General features: G+C 42.1%; 1 protein-coding gene across 4 annotated transcripts in view; it reads left to right on the forward strand.

Annotated features, from left to right (window-relative positions):
* The window catches only part of LOC122549995 (protein chiffon-like), a 41,634-nt gene that overhangs the window by 655 nt on the left and 27,747 nt on the right, over positions 1–13,232 (forward strand). The gene's annotated exons all lie outside the window — the stretch shown is intronic.

The following is a 13,232-nucleotide window of genomic DNA, read 5'->3' on the forward strand; positions in this document are numbered from 1 at the left end:
GGAAGTTTCTAACCCAGATTCCGTCCTGCTCAGTCAAGTGGTTTTGCACGATCGTTTCGAAGAAGAGTAACCTTGACCTACTCTTGGGAAATAAGGCAGGGCAGGTGACTGAGGTGTCAATGGGGGAGCACTTTGGGGACAGCGACCATAATTCTATTAATTTAAAAACAGTGATGGAAAAGGATAAACCAGATCGAAAAGTTGAAGTTCTAAATTGGAGAAAGGCCAATTTTGACGGTATTAGGCAAATACTGATTGGGGACAGATGTTCGTAGGTAAAGGGACGGCTGGAAAATGGGAAGCTTTCAGAAATGAGATAAAGAGAATCCAGAGAAAGTATATTCCTGTTAGGGTGAAAGGAAAGGCTGGTAAGTAAAGGGAACGTGGATGACTAAAGAAATTTGAGGGTTTGGTTAAGAAAAAGAAGGAAGCTGATGTCAGGTATAGACAGGACAGATCGAATGAATGTTTAGAAGAATATAAAGGCAGTAGGAGCAGACTTAAGAGGGAAATCAGGAGGGCAAAAAGGGAATATGAGATAGCTTTAGCAAATAGAATTAAGGAGAATCCAAAGAGTTTTTACAAATACATTAAGGACAAAAGGGTAACTGGAGAGAATAGGGCCCCTCAAAGATCAGCAAGGCGGCTTTTGTGTGGAGTCGCAGGAGATGTGGGAAATACGAAGCGAGCATTTTGCATCAGTATTTACTTTGGAAAAGGGCATGGAAGATATAGAATGTAGGGAAATAGATGATGATATCTTGAAAAATGTCAATATTACAGAGAAAGAAGTGCTGGATGTCTTGAAATGCCTAAAGGTGGATAAATCCTCAGGACCCGATCAGGTCTACCCTAGAACTCCTTGGGAAGTAATTGCTGGGCCTCTTGCCAAGATATTTGTTTCATAGATAGTCGCAAGTGAGGTGCTGGAAGACTGGAGGTTGGCTAACATGGTGCCACAGTTCAAGAAGGGTGGTAAGGACAAGCAAAGGAACTATAGACCAGTGAGCCTGACCTCGATGGTGGGCGAGTTGTTGGAGGGAATCCTGAGAGACAGGATGTACATGTATTTGGGAAGGCAATGACTGATTCAGGATAGTCAGCATGGCTTTATGCATGGGAAACTATGTCTCACAAACTTGATTGAGTTTTTGAAGAAGGAGAAAGTGAGTTCTGCAGATGCTGGAGATCAAAGTTGAAACTTTATTGCTGGAACAGCACAGCAGGTCAGACAGCATCCAGGGAACAGGAGATTCGACGTTTCGGGCACAGGCCCTTCTTCAGGAAGTCTATTTGAAGAAGTAACAAAGTGGATTGATGAGGGCAGAGCGGTAGATGTGATCTATATTGACTTTAATAAGGTGTTCGACAAGGTTCCCCATGGGACACTGGTTAGCAAGGTTAGATTTCATGGAATACAGGGAGGTAAAAACAATGACTGCAGATGCTGGAAACCAGAGTCTAGATTAGAAGGGTGCTGGAAAAGCACAACAGTTAGGCAGTATCCGAGGAGCAGTAAAATCAGCGTTTCGGGCAAAAGCCCGAATAGATCAGGAATCAGGAATAGATGAAGGGCTTTTGCCCGAAACGTTGATTTTACTGCTCCTCGGATGCTGCCTGAACTGCTGTGCTTTTCCAGCACCATTCTAATCTAGACTCTGGAATACAGGGAGAACTAGCCATTTGGATACAGAACTGGCTCAAAGGTAGAAGACAGAGGGTGGTGGTGGAGGGTTGTTCATCAGACTGGAGGCCTGTGATCAGTGGAGTGCCACAAGGATCAGTGCAGGATTCACTACTTTTTGACATTTATATAAATGATTTGGATGCAAACAGAAGAGGTACAGTTAGTAAGTTTGCAGATGACACCAAAATTGGAGGTGTAGTGGACAGCGAAGAGAGTTACCTCAGATTACAACAGGATCTTGACCAGATGGGCCAATGGGCTGAGAAGTGGCAGGTGGAGTTTATTTCAGATAAATGTGAGGTGCTTCATTTTGGGAAAGCAAATCTTAGTAGGTAGACAGGATAGAGAAGAAGGCATTTGGTATGCTTTCCTTTATTAGTCAGAGTATTGAGTGCAGGAAGTTGGTTAGACCACTATTGGAATATTGCACGCAAATCTGGTCTCCTTCCTATCAGAAGGATGTGAAACTTGAAAGGGTTTAGAAAAGATTTACAAGGATATTGCCAGGGTCGGAGGATTTGAGCTACTGGGAGAGGCTGAACGGGCTGGGGCTGTTTTCCCTGGCACGTTGGAGGCTGAGGGGTGACCTTATAGAGGTTTACAAAATTATGAGGGGCATGGATAGGATAAATAGACAAAGTCTTTTCCCTGGGGTGGGGGAGTCCTGAACTAGAGGGCGTAGGTTTAGAGTGAGAGGGGAAAGATATAAAAGAGACCTATGGGGCAACCTTTTCACATAGAGGGTGGTACGTGGATGGAATGAGCTGCCAGAGGAAGTGGTTGAGGCTGGTACAATTGCAACATTTAAAAGGCATTTATATGGGTATATGAATATGAAGGGTTTGGAGGGCTATGGGCCAGGAGCTGGCAGGTGGGACTAAATTGGGTTGGGATATCTGGTCGGTATGGACAGGTTTGACTGAAGGGTCTGTTTCTGTGCTGTACATCTCTATGACTAACCGTGTTTATTTTGGTGTCTGGCCAATTCCTCATTCAGCATCACAAATGCGTGGATCAGAAATTGGTGTGGGAGAAATGGGTTTCGATTCATAGGACATTAGCACTAGTACTGGGGAAGAAGGGACTTGTTCCATTGGGGCAGTCTTCAAATGGACCATGCTGGGACCAGAGTCTGAGCAAATGGCATAACTCGAGCTGTAGACAAGGCTTGAAACTAATTCGTGGAGGGAGGGCTTAGTTATAGGGGAAACTAGAAAACCCGAATTAATGGAGGAGGTAAGAGTGCAAAAATCAGGAGAGGTTCTCAAAATCTCCAGCACAGACACAAATTGAACAGTATATTGAAAGGCTTAGCAATCAAACTTCAAGCACACTGGGCAAACAAATGACAATGAGAAGAGGGACAGTTAATACAGGACTGATGGTGTTGTATCTGAATGCACGCAGTTTAATGGATAAGATAAATGAGCTTGTGGCACAGATTAAAATTGGCAGGTATGATGTGGGCATCACGGAGTCGTGACTGCAAGGGGATCTGGATTGGGAGCTGAATATTCAAGGATTGAAAAAATAGGCAGGTGAGGTTGCCTTATTCGTAAGAAATAAAATTAAATCAATAGTAAGAAACAAAGTAGGGGGTCAGATGGTGTAGAATTGAGGAATCGCAAAAGGTAAAAAAAAACATAGTTGGAGTTACATAGAGGCCTCCAAACAGTAGTCGGGGGCTGGGGTGCAAGATACACCAGGAGATAGAAAATATGTTTAGAAAAGCCAAAGTTACAGTGATCGTGGGTGTTTTCAATATGCAGCTAGACTGGGAAAATCAGCTTGGTAGTGGATTACAAGAAAAGGAATTTGTGGAATGTCTACGAGAATGGCTTTTTGGAGCAGCTTGTGGTGGAACCCACTAGGGAACAGGCAATTTTGGATTTAGTGTTGTGTAATGAGGCAGACTTGATAAGGGAGCTTAAGGTGAAGGAACCCTTCGGCAGCAGTGACCATAATATGATTGAATTTACTGCAATTTGAGAGAGAGAAAACATAAAATCAAGGGTAGTGGTATTATTGCTGAATAAAGGCAACTACAGTGGTATGAGGGAGGAGCTGGGTAGAGTCGACTGGGAGAGGAGCCAAGCAAGAAAGACAGTAGAAAAGCAATGGCAGGGGCTTTTGGGAGTAATTCAGGAGTCAAAGCAGAGATGCATCCCGAGGAAAAAGAAACATGCTATAAGGCGGATGAGGGAACTGTGGCTGACTCGGGAAGTCAGGGATAGCATAAATGCAAAAGAGATAGCATATAATGTGGCGAAGAGCAGTGGGAAACCAGAGGATTGGGAAGCTTACAAAGACGAACAAAACAAATGAGGGAGAAGATTTAAATAGGAGGGTAAGCTAGCAAGTAATATAAAGAAAGACTTTAAAAGTTTATTCAGATATATAAAGGGCATTTATTGATAGAACATAGAACAATACAGCGCAGAACAAGCCCTTCAGCCCTCAATGTTGCGCCGACTGTGGACTATTCTCAGCTCGTCCCCCTACACTATCCCAAAATCATCCATGTGCTTATCTAAGGAGTGTTTAAATCTCCCTAATGTGGCTGAGTTGACTACCTTCGCAGGTAGTCCAGGCATTCCACGCCCTTACCACTCTCTGCGTAAAGAACTTGCCTCTGACATCAGTCTTAAATCTATCACCCCTCAATTTGTAGTTATGCCCTCTCGTACAAGCTGACATCATCATCCTAGGAAAAAGTCTTTCTCTGTCTACCCTATCTAATCCTCTGATCATGTTGTATGTCTCTATCAAATCTCCCCTTAGCCACCTTCTTTCCAATGAGAAAAGACCCAAGTCTCTCAGCCTTTCCTCATTGATGTTGGAACTGTTTCCCTTGAGAAGGGTAAAAGGAGATTTGATAAGTTTCAAGACCATGAAGGGTCTGGACAGACCTATATATGCTTGTTCCCATTCAAAGGAATCGAGCATGGGAGGGCACAACTTTAATAACTGAATACAGTGAGAAAATAAACTCTTTGTTACAGCTAGTAGTTTGGACTGGACTGCCTGGTGGCACATTCACTTGAGGCCTTCAAGGGCTTGCATAATTTAAGTGGAAACAATATGCAGAGCTGCAAGGAAAATGGTATTTCAATAACACTAAGATACAATGTTCCATGAGTGAAATGGTAGTGTGATGATGCAGAGAACATGGGTCAAATGGTTGCCTCCTGCAACATACAACACATATTCTCATAAGAACATATGAAATGGGGATAAGAGGAGGATGTTTAGCCCCTCAAGCCTGCCCTACCATTCAACAAGATAATGGCTAATCTTCCCCAGACTCCTGTGCTCTTTCATGTAAGTGTCTTATCATCCTCAACTCCTTGATATTTCAGTGAACCGCTTTTGAACTGCCTTAATGTCAGGATATCTTTTCTTGAAAATGGGGACCATCACTTTCCATAGTACTCCAGATGCAGCTTCACCAATACCCTGCACAGTTGTGACAAGACTTCACTATTTTAAACTCCAAGCCCTAGAACTAAAGCTCAAAATTCCATTTGGGCTTTAATTACTCAGCTGCATCTGCATATAACTTGTGTTTCAGGCAAAAAACACCAGAATCCCTCTGAGCTGCACTTTTCTGGCATCTCTCTCCATCAAGTAATCATCTACAATTTTATTGTTCTGACCAAAGCGTGGGACCTCACTCTTGTGTTAAACTCCTTCTGCCAAGTTTTAGCCTATTCACTCAACTTATCCATAACCCTTGTAGAATCTTTGTCCTTACAAAATAGGCAGAAGGGCTGGTTTTAATATTAGATGTATAGATGGATTACCTACAGTGTGGAAACAGGCCCTTCAGCCCAACAAGTCCACACCGACCCTCCAAAGAGTAACCCACCCAGACACATTTCCCTCTGACTAATACACCTCACACTTTGGGCAATTTAGCATAGCAAATTCACCTGACCTGCACACCTTTGGACTGTGGGAGGAAACTGGAGCACCCAGAGGAAACCCACGCAGACACGGGGAGAATGTGCAAACTCCACACAGACAGTTGCCCGAGTCTGGAATTGAACCTGGGATCCTGGTGCTGTGAGGCAGCAGTGCTAACCACTGAGCCACCGTGCCGCCCCCAAATTTATCAGAAAATTTGGGTAAATTATATGCGCTCCCTTCTTCCCGCGACCCTCTCCAAGTCATTAATATAGACATGAAATAATTAAGGACTGATCCTTGTGGCGTTTCACTAGTTACATCTTCCCAACCTGAAAAAAAAGCCCACTACAGTAATCCCAAATCTCTGTCTTTTGTGTATGAACCAATCCTTGATATCTGCAAATAGATCACCCCAGTACTGTGAACTCCTATCTTGTGCAATCTTCAACAGGATCATCCAGATATCCCATTAGATTTTATCCCTAATATTCTAGATTTATTCCTGATCCTTTCAACTCCCCAACCATTGTTATACTGATCTGTATGGATAATTATTTTTTTGTTAATTAGTTTTGTCTCGTTTCTAGGGACCCTCAACTGAGTAACTGGATTTTTAATATACTTCTCTCCTTTATCAATTTAGTAATTAGAATGATCTAGAAAACAAAAACTCTGCGATGTGATGGAATTCACCTTTTATACTGTTAAATACAGCAAATCCTTTTTAGCAATTGGCTTACTGTCCTGAAAAATAAACATGGGGTGTGAAGAAATTCATCCAACCATAATTGGCCATGAGTTGATTATTAACTTGTATTTTGATCCCATGTACACATTGTCTAGATATCGCATACAGCATTTCAACAATGAATGCTTGGGATGTGGTTATTGTAGGCATCGTTGAATTTTATTGCCCAACCTTAGATGCCCAGGGAAGACAGTACTGACCCTTTTCCTGACATGTTGCCAGGCCGCAACAATGAACAGTTGTCATTTTGGTCAGACTGTTGCTTTTTCCTAAAAGAGCCTTTGAGAGTTAGCTGGGTTCCATAACCAATAGCTTCATGAGTGCTTATTTTTAAACCCAATTAAGAGCTTTTATTTTAGAAACTGAATTTGTATTCTCAACTTACGATGTGTTAACCATGTTATCCAGATAATTAGTCCAAAGTTAAGAATCTAGTCATAGAGTCATTGAGATGTACAGCATGGAAACAGACCCTTCGGTCCAACCTATCTATGCCGACCAGACATCCCAACCCAATTTAGTCCCACCTGCCATATCCCTCCAAACCCTTCCTATTCGTATACACATCCAAATGGCTCTTAAATGCTGCAATTGTACCAGCCTCCACCACATCCTCTGGCAGCTCAATCCATACGCATACTACTCTGCGTGAAAAAGTCGCCCTGTAGGTCTCTTTTATATCTTTCCCCTCTCACCCTAAACCTATGCCCTCTAGTTCTGGACTCCCCGACCCCAGGGAAAAGACTTTGCCTATTTATCCTATCTATGCCCCTCAAAACTTTGGAAACCTCTAGGAAGTCACCCCTCAGCCTCCAACGCTCCAGAGAAAACAACCCCAGCCTGTTCAGCCTCTCCCTGTAGCTCAGATCCTCCAACCCTGGCAACATCCTTGTAAATCTTTTCTGAACCCTTTCAAGTTTCACAACATCTTTCCGAGAAGAAGAAGACCAGAATTGCACGCAATATTCCAAACAGTGGCCTAACCAATGTCCTCCCAACTCCTGTACTCAATGCTCTGACCAATAAAGGAAAGCATACCAAATGCCGCCTTCACTATCCGATCTAACTGCGACTCCACTTTCAAGGAGCTATGAACCTGCACTCCAAGGTCTCTTTGTTCAGCAACACTCCCTAGAACCTTACCATTAAGTGTATAAGTCCTGCTAAGATTTGCTTTCCCAAAATGCAGCACCTCGCATTTATCTGAATTAAACTCCATCTGCCACTTCTCAGCCCATTGGCCCATCTGGTCAAGATCCTGTTGTAATCTGAGGTAATCGTCTTCGTTGTCCACTACACCTCCAATTTTGGTGTCATCTGCAAACTTACTAACTGTACCTCTTATGCTTGCATCCAAATCATTTACGTAACTGACAAAAAGTAGAGGGCATAGCACCGATCCTTGTAGCACTCCATTGGTCACAGGCCTCCAGTCTGAAAAACAACCCTCCACCACCATCTTCTATCTTTGAGCCAGTTCTGTATCCAAATGGTTAGTTCTCCCTGTGTTCCATGAGATCTAATCTTGCTAATCAGTCTCCCATGGGAACCTTGTCGAACGCCTTACTGAAGTCCATATAGATCACATCTACTGCTCTGTCCTCGTCAATCTTTTTTGTTACTTCTTCAAAAAACTCAAGTTTGTGAGACATGATTTCCCATGCACAAAGCCATGTTGATTATCCTGAATCAGTTCTTGCCTTTCCAAATACATGTACATCCTGTCCCTCAGGATTCCCTCCAACAACTTGCCCACCACCGAGGTCAGGCTCACTGGTCTATAGTTCCCTGGCTTGTCTTTACCGCACTTCTTAAAGAGTGGCACCACGTTTGCCAACCTCCAGTCTTCCGGCACCTCACCTGTGACTATCGATGAAACAAATATCTCAGCAAGAGGCCCAGCAATCACTTCTCTAGTTTCCCACAGAGTTCTTGAGTACACCTGATCAGGTCCTGGGGATTTATCCACTTTTAATCGTTTCAAGACATCCAGCACTTCCTTCTCTGTAATCTGGACATTTTGCAAGATGTCACCATCTATTTCCCTACAGTTTATATCTTCCACATCCTTTTCCACGGTAAATACTGATGCAAAATTTTCATTTAGTATCTCCCCATTTTCTGTGGCTCCGCACAAATGCCGCCTTCCTGATCTTTGAGTGGCCTGTTCTCTCCCTAGTTACCCTTTTGTCCTTAATATATTTGTAAAAATCCTTTGGATTCTCCTTAATTCTATTTGCCAAAGCTATCTCACATCCCCGTTTTGCCCTCCTGATTTCCCTGTTCGATCTATCCTGTCTATACCTAACATATGCTTCCTTCTTTTTCTTAACCAAACCCTCAATTTCTTTAGTCATCCAGCATTCCCTATACCTACCAGCCTTCCCTTTCACCCTGACAGGAATATACTTTCTCTGGATTCTTGTTATCTCATTTCTGAAGGCTTCCCATTTTCCAGCCATCCCTTTACCTGCGAACATCTGCCTCCAATCAGTTATGTTATTCAATTTCAGGATTTTTTTTATTTGTGGGATGTGGGCATTTCTGTCTGGGCCAGCATTTATTCTTTATCTTCAATGATCTTGAGAAGATGGTAGTGAACTGCCTTCATGAGGTGCTACAGTCTATTTGTTGTCAGGAGAAGTGCGATGCCATGAGAAAGGGTTAATCCAGGATTTTGATGTAGTGCCATTGAATGAACAGTGACATATTTCCAAGTCAGGATGTTGAGTGGTTTGGAGGGGACCTTGTAGATGATACTGTTCCCATGTGTCTGTTGCCATAGTCCTTCCTAATGGTAGAAGTTGTGGTTTTGGAATGTTCTAAGGAGCCTTTATGAATTTCTGCAATGCATCGTGTAGATGGTGTACACTGCTGCTACAGAGAAATCGGTGCTAGAGGGAGTGAACGTTTGTAAATGTGGTGCCAATTAAGTGGGCTGCTTTATCCTGTGTGGTGTCAAGCTTCCCAAGTGTTGTTGGAGTTGCATTCATCCAGACAAGTGAAAGATTCCATTACAATCCTGACTGTGTCTTCAGACTTTAGGAAGAGAAGATAACTCTTTTCTCATGCTTTTCTGTTTAACAGCAAATCTTGAAGAAAGTCAAGGTTCTGATGTCCAAAGTTTGCTGTGATTTACTGATAACTGGCATTGCTGCTAATGTCATGTGGCATTCAGCATTTTTGTTAAATAGATCTTGTCTTAATCCTACCATGGTTCTTTGAATCTAGAAAGTTGTTAGAATGTTATTAATAAAACTTAATTATTCACTTTATTGTTTACAAAGTAACTTCAGAATGTGTTCCATATATTCAGATTGAACCTAGTTTAAAAATATTTTCTGGAACCATAGCATAATTTGTAATAATATATGTGTAAACACCTTTTAGTTAGGTAGCCATGTGCAGAGGATACATGTTGCAGATCGCTAGAAACCTTGTATTATTAACCTGCTTAGATTTGGGGAGGTCTGTCAATTGTTTATCTCACTTGTTTTTTGGTGTAAATGATTTAGACATAGCTATGGGGAGCATAATAGTGAAAGTTTCTGACCACTCAAGTGGGATGTTTGGCTAACAGCAAGTGAACTCTAAGCTACTTCAGGAGGATGTAGATAATTTGTGGAAATTGGCAGATGCAATTTAAGAAGGAGAAATTTAAGAGAAGAAAGTCAAGAATTCCAAGTTTGCTTAAAATTAAACTTGGGGCGTAAATGGTATTAAAGTGGCCAACGTCAATTATCAACTGATAGCTGCACTTCAGAAAGTGATGGGCAACTGCTTCCTTAAATCACAGCAGTCCAAATTTTGAAAATATACTTGAACTTGTCTATCTAGAAAAATTGCAACATTTTTAACAACCAAATAAAACAGGAATAGTGATATATATCCAAGTTGGATGGTTGAGTTGTTCACCTATGCCTTCTGCGTTTTCACTGGTAGATGTCGTGATGCCCAATGGGAAAAAAAGAAAGACTATAGATGAACAATGAGCCACTTGGTTTAAATATTCAGTTCTTGTAAATGTTACCTTTCTGGTCTGTTGTGTTTCATAAATAGGGAAATTGAATGCAGCAATTTCTGTCATTCTGTTAGTCCATAACCTGACAACTGAGAAAGGGTTGGCCCAGGAAATCTAGAATCTAGGTTAGAGTGGTGCTGGAAAAGCACAGCAGTTCAGGCAGCATCCGAGGAGCAGGAAAATCGACATTTCGGGCAAAAGCCCTTCATTAGGAATAGAGGCAGAGTGCCTGCAGGGTGGAGATAAATGAGAGGAGGGTAGGGGTGGGGAGAAAGTACCATAGAATACAATGGGGTGGGAATGGAGGTGATAGGTCAGGGAGGAGGGTGGGGGAAAGTAGTGAAGAGTACAATGGATGAATGGGGGTGGGGATGAAAGTGATAGGTCAGAGAGGAGGGTGGAGTGGATAGGTGGAAAGGAAGATAGACAGGTAGGACAAGTCATGAGGACAGTGCTGAGCTGGAAGTTTGGAACTGGGGTGAGGTGGGGGAAGAGGAAATGAGGAAACTAGTGAAGTCCACATTGATGCCCTTGGGTTGAAGTGTTCCGGGGTGGAAGATGAGGCGTTCTTCCTCCAGGCATCGGGTGGTGAGGGAGCAGCGGTGAAGGAGGCCCAGGACCTCCATGTCCTCGGCTGAATGGGAGGGGGGATTGAAATGTTGGGCCACAGGGCGGTGTGGTTGATTGGTGCGGGTGTTCCAGAGATGTTCCCTAAAGCACTCTGCTAAGAGGCGTCCAGTCTCCCCAATGTAGAGGAGATCACATCTGGAGCAACGGATACAATAAATGATATTGGTGGATGTGCAGGTAAAACTTTGATGGACATGGAAGGCTCCTTTGGGGAGGGAGGAGTCGTGGGCGCAAGTTTTGCAATTCCTGCAGTGGCTGGGGAAGGTGCCAGGATGGGAGCTAATTAATAATCTTGTTATGATAGATCCTTCAGGAAAAAGTGGCTATAATATGATTAAATTCTTTACTGTGATGGAAATTGAAGTAGTCTAATGTGAAACTAGGGTTCCTAAAGCTAAGCAAAGGAAACCATGAAAATGTGACGAATGAGTTGGCTATGATAGACTGGGTATCTTCATTAAAAATAATGACAGTAGAGGAGGTGCAAGGTAATATTAAAGGAATTATTTAAGCTTTTTATTCTTGCACTCATCTGGATGGTGAAAATATCATTTAAAGGGGAAAACCAACATCAGAGTGTGGTTGGAAAATGGACTCTGGTGAGGTTTTGCCATAAATAATGTGTCAATTAATGTTTGATGGTTAATAGCTAGGTTTAATTTAAACTTTAGAGTTTCTGAACTGACTAATCATTAGTTATCTGAAGAAGGGCTCATGCCCGAAACGGATTCTCCTGCTCCTTGGATGCTGCCTGACCTGCTTCACTTTTCCAGCAACACATTTTCAGCAATCATTAGTTATCACCCACTGTATTCTGTTTTTGAGTCGAAATAGGTGCAATGTGAAAACATGTTCTGCCTACAATATTAATAGTGTGTTAATGTACATAGCTTCCAGAAAATGAAAGTACGCTGTTCTGCAAGCCCAAGTGATGATACTAAATTGGTTATCAGCAAAGTGCTTTGCAGACTTGATATTATCCAATAAATGTCCATTTAGAATATTATACCGTAAAATATATAAGTACAATTGTATATTGAGTCTGTTCTGCTGTTAATGAGATCATGGCTGATCTGATAATCCTCAGCTTCATTCTCCTGTCTTACCTCCATCACCCTTGAGTCCCTTACTGGTTTAGAAACTGTCTATCTCAGAATTGGATATACCAAATGACCCAGATTCTACAGTAAAGAATTCCATGGGCCCACTACTCTCAGTGAGAAGAATGTCCTTTCATCTGTGATTTAAATGGATGACCCCTTATTCTGAGACTATGCCTTCTGGTTCTGGACTCTCCGAAAAGGGGAAACAAATTTTCCACATCTGCAGAACTATATATAATTGTTAGATGGGTATCGCCATACCTTGCTCGTTGTGAACAGCCAAAGGAGCATTCTGTTTGATACAATCTGACAGTCTTTTGTGTATATGGTCTACATAACTGACATTGCAGTGACACTGAAATTCATGTTGCTCATTTGTGTGATAGGCAGAACATCTTTTTGGCTTAACAGCAACATCCTGTTAGTGGCAAATACCACTTGTGTTGCTGCTGTGTTGTGTCAGTGTGGAACATCAAGTTTCACTTGTTGCTCAAATTTTGGAGATACCTTCACCTTGTAGGCTAATATGAGGAGGGGTGAACACTTTTTGGTATAAAAAAATGACTGCCTTGAGCAGAATGGAACCTATTAAGACTTGTAAGGAAATTCTTCTATGCAACTGGAAGTTCAAGTATAGCAAACATATTATTTGCTTGTTGGAAATATGAGAAGTGGAGATTGTGTCATTGTATCAAATGGATTCTTATGGATTCCAACAAAGGTGCTTGCAAGAGGTTGGCATCTTGTGAATTTCATTCAGCACCACCTATTTGGGCATACATGGTGTTTTGAAAATTGAACTCAATTATGTAAGTTGCTCAGTTTATAAGTTTAATGAATACTAACTCACAGGGTGATGGTACTGGGTCCAGAATGTTATGACATAGTCCTGCAATGCACATGTCTATGGCTTTCTTGAGAGTTACATTGACGATGTCAAATGAGCATGTGGAAATTGTTTTGCTATTAACTTGCAAATCCTGTATGGTTTTTACAAATATGAAGGAATCCATCATAATATCAGTGGAAAACTTGCTTAAACCGGTGGCACTTCATATCAAACAACATATCCTTTCGGCTGTCGTGAACTGTTCACAACAAGCAAGGTACTGATCGTGCACAATAAGCTCACAG

Source organism: Chiloscyllium plagiosum, chromosome 5 (genome assembly GCF_004010195.1).
Source record: "Chiloscyllium plagiosum isolate BGI_BamShark_2017 chromosome 5, ASM401019v2, whole genome shotgun sequence".
In the NCBI taxonomy this organism is placed as follows: domain Eukaryota; kingdom Metazoa; phylum Chordata; class Chondrichthyes; order Orectolobiformes; family Hemiscylliidae; genus Chiloscyllium; species Chiloscyllium plagiosum.